Source organism: Cucurbita pepo, chromosome LG09, assembly GCF_002806865.2.
Source record: "Cucurbita pepo subsp. pepo cultivar mu-cu-16 chromosome LG09, ASM280686v2, whole genome shotgun sequence".
NCBI classification, from domain to species: Eukaryota; Viridiplantae; Streptophyta; class Magnoliopsida; order Cucurbitales; family Cucurbitaceae; genus Cucurbita; species Cucurbita pepo.
Genome location: NC_036646.1, coordinates 5,506,469 through 5,513,467, shown reverse-complemented (window position 1 = coordinate 5,513,467; position 6,999 = coordinate 5,506,469). Strand labels below are relative to the sequence as shown.

The window sequence follows — 6,999 nt, the reverse complement described above, 5'->3', positions numbered from 1 at the left end:
GCGAACTTCGTGCTCTGGGTGCTGGATGGAGGTCATCGCCCCGTTAAGCCGGTATGCCTAGTTTGCATGAATTACATACTATGATGTTAGAAGAAGATTGCATGCACCCTCTGTTAATTGCTAGGACCCATTACTATGATAAGATTAGGAATTTCTGTTAGGAGCGATATGCCGCTCTAGTCAGACTTAATTTTTCTCTAGAAACTTAGCGGTTTACCACGGTAAGAAGGTACCCCGGAGTGTTCATAGATTGCTAGCGTGTGAACGGTATCTATAGCTTCGTGGGAGGACCAAGGGGTCCCTGATTAGTCCTTACTGCTCTTAGCCCTTTCGCATGGGAAATGTGTCCCCACGTCGTACAGACCATTAGCTGCATAGGAACGGGTTGGGTCGCGCCCCCCATAGGGGGACTAGATGAGCGTAGGGGTACTCAGCACACCCCTAGGCTAGGTACCATGTAGTCCCAGATAGCCATGTAGAGGTAGCACCTCATAGAGAGATACCGACCATATTAGTTTGGCATAAAGAACCTCTAGGCGTTTAATGAAAGAACGAAGAACCAGTGAAACCCAAGGGGCAAGCCCCAAGGGACCAAGATTAAGACCAGATGTCCTAGAACCGAAATAGGAAATCGTGGCAACCTGTTAAATTAAGATGCGAAGAGAGGCGTCGGTATGTGGCTTACTTGAGTATAATCTTTATACTCATCATTGCTATGTTTTCCTTTTTTTTCAGGAGCACGAGGCGTCGGTCAAGAGTGGGCGTGATCAGCCGGGAAGTGTCACATAGGAATGGGTTGTCCCGGGACGTAAGTCCAGTCTTAGTCTTAATTTTTATATTTGCATCCATTTGAAATTTATTTTCCAAACGGTCTTGTATTCTGTGTTTGTCGTTCGAAAAACTTTATTGGAATTTGATGATTTTCTTTATTTCATATTTAAATCTCTTTGTCTTTATTTCATATTTAAATCTCTTTGTCCATTTGTGTCGTGTCGTTAGTCATGATCCGTAGTAAAATATTGGGTGGGTTGTGACAGAACTATACTAGGACCTACCTAATGCAAACTGATATATATAATAACTGATTTGTTGCAAACTGAAAGAAATATTCTATTTGCTTAAATTGAGTGTTACAACAAAGGTTAAATCTTAAAAGAAGAAAAAAAAAAAGAAGAAAAAGAAGAAAAAAAAAAAAATACCTATGCAGCCAAACCACACCTTCCCACCTCTTCCTTCACCTTCTCCATTTCATGGAGTTCCTCACGGTCGCACCAACCTCTTATACCACGAGCTCAATCAGGATGCAATGAAATGCTTGAAATCTATTATGCTGTTTATGCATTAATATTCACAAGAAAATATTTATGTCCCTCTCAAAAGTTGTATTCATTTTTCCGACATTTTACGAGGATGTTTGTATTCTAGGCGAGGACTTGAGGGTGTTCATCATGATTTTTTCATTTCATAAGCACAAATGAACTAATGGCAAATCGAGAGTGAGAAAGAGGTCATTAAAAGAACCAAACAAATGATTTTGCACCATGTGTCGTTCTTGGATTCTCATAGACTAGATTCTGACTTAGTTAAGTGATTTATCATTCCATGAATGACTGAAAAACCTAATGTTTGTTACTTTGTAATAAGTAAAACATTCAAAATTCAAAATTGTACTTATTCCTTCCATCCATCCAGAAGGATGCCTCCAATGTTCGAGTAAGATTATTTCATTAAATAGCAGAATTCTTAACCGAATCATGGATAGGAAACTATACTTTATTGTAAAATTTTTTGGGTTCAATGATTAAACCGTGCAAACTAGAAATACCAGAATCATGGATATGGAACTATACTTTATTGTAGAAATTTTTTGGTTCAATGATTGAACCATGCAAACTAACTAGAAGTACCAGAATATGGATAGGGAACTTATACTAGGACCTACCTTTATAATAACTTGGACGCCCCTATGAATCCTGCGTCCCCTCTGAATCCTTTATAATAACTTGGACGCCCCTATGAATTTGTTGCAAACTGATAATAACTTGGACGCCCCTATGAATTTGTTGCAAACTGATCTCCCCTCGCTCCTTTTTTCCTATTTCCTTTTCCTCTCCCCTCGCTCCTTTTTTCCTATTTCCTTTTACTCTCGCTCCTTTTCCCCCATCCCCCTATAAATTTGTTGCTGCTTCCTATTTCCTTTTCCTCTCGCTCCTTTTCCCCCTATGAATTTGTTGCAAATAACTTGGACGCCCCTCCCTATCCCCCTATGAATTTGTTGCAAATAACTTGGACACGCCCTATGAATTTTGTTGATCTCCTTTTTTCCTATTTCCTTTTCCTCCTATTTCCTTTTCCTATTTCCTTTTCCTCCTATTTCCTTTTCCTGAAGAATCCTATTTCTTCTTTTAAGAAGAAGAAAGTTTAGAAAGTTTGGTAGTATTTATTCTATTTGCTTAAAGGTTAAATCTTAAAAAACGGCTTCCTTTTAGTAGTTATAATAAACAAACGCACAACTAATGCCCTTAAGAATTTATCACATAATCAAATGATCGAACCAACAATTCTGAATGTAAATTATTTAATAAACAAAAATTAACGAACAATTAAACTGGGCTCGGAGGGGTGCGCCAGGCCCATGCAGTAGTGCAACGCAAGGGCGACGCTCGAAGGCCCAGATAGCAAGCTATGTTGGCGGGCCCTCCCCCATAAAAAATTAATTTAATATCATGTGGGCCGATGGCCCACGTATCAGATATTAAACTGATAAGAACAGATACTACACTTGATCTTAGCCAAAAGGCCGAGAAAGGTATGAATTCTTATGACATTTCAGGCGTCTTTTATAGTAGCGTATGGGGTAGCCTTTCACGTCATTTCCGATGTGGGATAGCTAAATCTCTCCAATCAGAAGTGACTTTGCTTTGCGATGGAAATGTTACACCTGGTAGTACTAATTCTGGTCGCACATACAACCCGTAAAAAAAACCCAAAAATATTTTAACTATAATTTTAATATTTAATAAACTAGGTTTTGAATTTTTTTTTTTTTTTTTTTAATTCACGTCATTCTAATTGATTTTTTAAAATTCACTTTTTTCAGCAATAGTCTGTATCGATTGTGTCTTCGACACTATAACTATAGGCGGGACCACAACGAGATAAGAAAGGTCGAGAGGATCGACGAACCTGAGAGAGGGACAGTATTCCATTCCGTTTTTCAGCTTGATCCGGACCTATACTTGTCTGATCTTGCCAAGAATGCTCCATTCTCTCTTCAAGAAGATTTTTTAGTGTTTCAAAATGTAGATGAGTACACCACAACTAAATTCGTTTGAGCTCGACTTGAAAAAAAATTCAGGTTCAAATCCCATTCAATATTTTCAAAAACTATTTTATTGTACTATTTTTTAATTGTCCAACCATAGTACATGGTTTAAATTCGTTTCAATATTTTCAAAAACTAATTTTTAATATTTTCAAAAGCTATAGGGTCATAAATATTTTGTGTGCCATTTTTAAATGATACAACAATATTTTCAAATAATTGTACACTTTCCCATAAATTATGAACTATTGGTTATTTTGATGGTATACCTTTGCATAAATTATGAAGGTTATGAATTCTTGGTCATCTTGAATGTGTTATTTAGAGTGTTAGTCACGATATTTAAGGTATTATACAAGATGCACAACAAACTTTTTTTGCAACATTAATAATAATAATCAATCTCTTAACGGTTATTGATGTGAAATCAACCCAGGGAAAAGTATGGAACGGATTACCCTGACGATCAAGATCAAGAGTAAAGAAAACTCGTTTCTAAACTCGTGATTCGAATCACTCTACAAGAGGTTTGATCAATACCACCTGAATGAACTCTAGCATGCAAGTTTTAAACACACGAATTTGCAAAGAAAATCTTAGCTCTCAATGAATCTAAAAAAAAAATAGAAATTATATTCTTTTAATTCCAAAATGTGATCAAAATTGTCGCCCTCATATTGATTAGTCGAGGGCGCAGGTAGTGGAATCCTCTATCGAGCTTGATTTTGAATCTTCAATCTTCCTATTCGATATGTCAACTCTTCTATTCCTCGAATTAGTCTTTCCATAGTTCGTTGTTGTGCTTCTCTGAATTGTGCATTAGTAATGTTAGGAATAGATCTCAATACTCCATTTCAGACAATTGTGATCGACTATAGATATTAGCTTTTATGCATGATATGATAGGGTCATTTTATTTCATTTTAATAATAATATTAAATTACGACTTCTCATAGAATAAAGAATTATAAGCTTAAAAACACGTCAACTAATTAATCACTGATCTTGAACCTCTCACGATAATAATTAATAATAGGATTATTAATAATAATTTTATGTATTCTTAAATACATTTTAATTTTTTTTTTGTTTTGGCCAAAGAATACAACCCATTTGTAATTACGAAGGATTGAATTGGATATTGAAATATTAATCTTAGATGGAGATTCATTATATTTAGGATTATGTTTAGGTTTTTGCAAATAGATTCTTTTCGATTATCAATTTAGTATTGTTGTGCTTTTATCTCAAATCCATGTGTTTTATATATATATATATATATATATATATATTTTTTTTTTATCTCAGTTTAATAAGATGACTTCTAAATAAATATTTAAATTCATAATAAATTCTAAAACATAAAATTATTTTTTTTGAAAACATTGATAGAGGGTACAAATGGCAGAATTTTATAGAAACTTCTAATTTTTCTCACAATTTTGTTATTGTGAGGTAACATTTGCATTATTTTTTAATTTTCAAAAACTAAAACACATCTTTAAATATTATTTTTTTTTTAAAAAAAAGACATTATAAAAATAGATAACAAGATAAATAAACTCATAAATTTGGGGAGTGTCTAAGCTTAATTTTTTTTTTTAAATTTAAAATTAAATTATTATTAAACAATAATTTTTATTATTATTTTTTTATTATTTTATATTCATGAGTAATGATAGACGAGGAAGTTATTTGAGATAATTGAATAATGAAGAAAATAATTATGTACAATTTCAAGATCTCACCATTAAAATTATATGTTGTACGACAAAATAATAAATAAATAATCCATAACAATAGTTTTTTCAAATTAAAAAAGCCAGAAAAAAAAAAAAAAAAAAAANCTTCTCCGTTCCTACGGTCGCACCAACCTCTCATACCCCGAGCTCAATCAGGATGAGATGAAATGCTTGAAATCCATTATACTGTTTATGCATTAATATTTGACATGAAAATATTTGTCCCTCTCAAAAGTTGTGTTCGTTTTTCCGACATTTTACGAGAATGTTTGTATTCTAGGCGAGGACTTAAAAGGGGGTTCATCGTGATTTTTTTCATTTCATAAACACAAATGAACTCATGGCAAATAGAGAGGAGAAGAAGTCATTAAAAGAAACAATCAAATGATTTTGCACCATGTGTCATTCTCCGTTGGAAATCTTGTGGACTAGATTCTGACCTAGTTTAATGATTTATCATTCAATGAATGGCTGAAAAACATAATGTTTGTTACTTTGTAACTAAATTTCTTGATCGTATCACTCATTATTAATCTATTTCCATGAAGAGAACCTAATGTTTGTTACTTTGTAACTAGATTTCTTGATCTATTTCGGTATCACTCATTATTAATCTATTTCCATGAAGAGATTTCTTGATCTATTTCCGTATCACTCATTATTAATCTATTTTCGTATGGAAGAGATTTCTTGATCTATTTCCAATCTATTTCCGTATCACTCATTATTGATCTATTTTATCTATTTCCGTATCACTCATTATTGATCTATTTTCCGTATGGAAGAGATTTCTTGATCTATTTCCGATCTATTTCCGTATCACTCATTATTAATCTATTTCCATGAAGAGATTTTTGGATCTATTTCCGTATAGAAGAGATTTCTGGATCTATTTCCGTCTCATTATTAATCTATTTAGAAGAGATTTCTGGATCTATTTCCGTATCACTCATTATTAATCTATTTCCGTATCACTCATTATTAATCTATCCGTTAAAATTAAACAAAATTAAAGGAAGAAATTAAACAAAATTAAAGGAAGAAATATATAAGTTATTATTCTATTTGCTTAAATGGAGTGATCCAACTAAATTGAGTGTTACAATAAAGGTCAAATCTTAAAAGACCGCTTCCTTTTAGTAGAGTTATAATAAACATATGCTAATGCCCTTAAAAATTTATTAAATTAACCAAATGATCGATCGAACCAACAATTCTGAAAGTAAATTATTTAATAAACAAAAATTAACTAACAATTAAACTGGGCTTGGAGGGGTGCGCCAGGCCCATGCAGTAGTGCAACGCAAGGGCGACGCTCGAAGGCCCAGATAGCAAGCTATCTTGGCGGGACCTCCCCCATAAAAAATTAATTTAATATCATGTGGGCCGATGGCCCACGTATCAGATATTAAACTGATAAGAACAGATACTACACTTGATCTTAGCCAAAAGGCCGAGAAAGGTATGAAGATTATAGTCAATCCCAGGGCATTTTATATTGACATTTGGTGCAGTCCTTATGCAGCATTTCCGATGTGGGACAATCATTTGGTTAATATGTGAACAAGCTTTGATTTTAAATATTATAAATGCACAATGTTTTACCATTTTTGTTAACCTTAGAATTGTGTATCAAATTGGAAAATTAAAAACCATATTAAAATAAAATTTTGTTTTAAAAGTTTATCATAAATTTTAATCCATAATTTCATAAAGTTTTTATCTTTTCTCTTTATCGAGTAGGTAAAACAAATGGTAGTTCAATCGTATCATCAGTCTACTAGTAAGTGGATGAGAAATTGACTTACAACAACGTTCCATTACTTTTTACATCTTTTTGCGTTGGTAGCTAGTGATATATCACAATTTCATTCATTTGTGAGATCCCACATTGGTTAGAGAGGGGAATGAAACATTACTTAAAAGGTGTGG

General features: G+C 33.2%; 2 non-coding genes across 2 annotated transcripts; both read right to left on the bottom strand.

Moving 5' to 3' along the window:
* Positions 1–2,617: 2,617 nt before the first annotated feature.
* LOC111802765 lies at positions 2,618–2,813 on the bottom strand. Its single transcript, XR_002816301.1, has one exon. It is a non-coding gene; the product is annotated as a U2 spliceosomal RNA (small nuclear RNA).
* Positions 2,814–6,337: 3,524 nt separating this feature from the next.
* Positions 6,338–6,533, bottom strand: LOC111802768. Its single transcript, XR_002816304.1, has one exon. It is a non-coding gene; the product is annotated as a U2 spliceosomal RNA (small nuclear RNA).
* Positions 6,534–6,999: the final 466 nt, after the last annotated feature.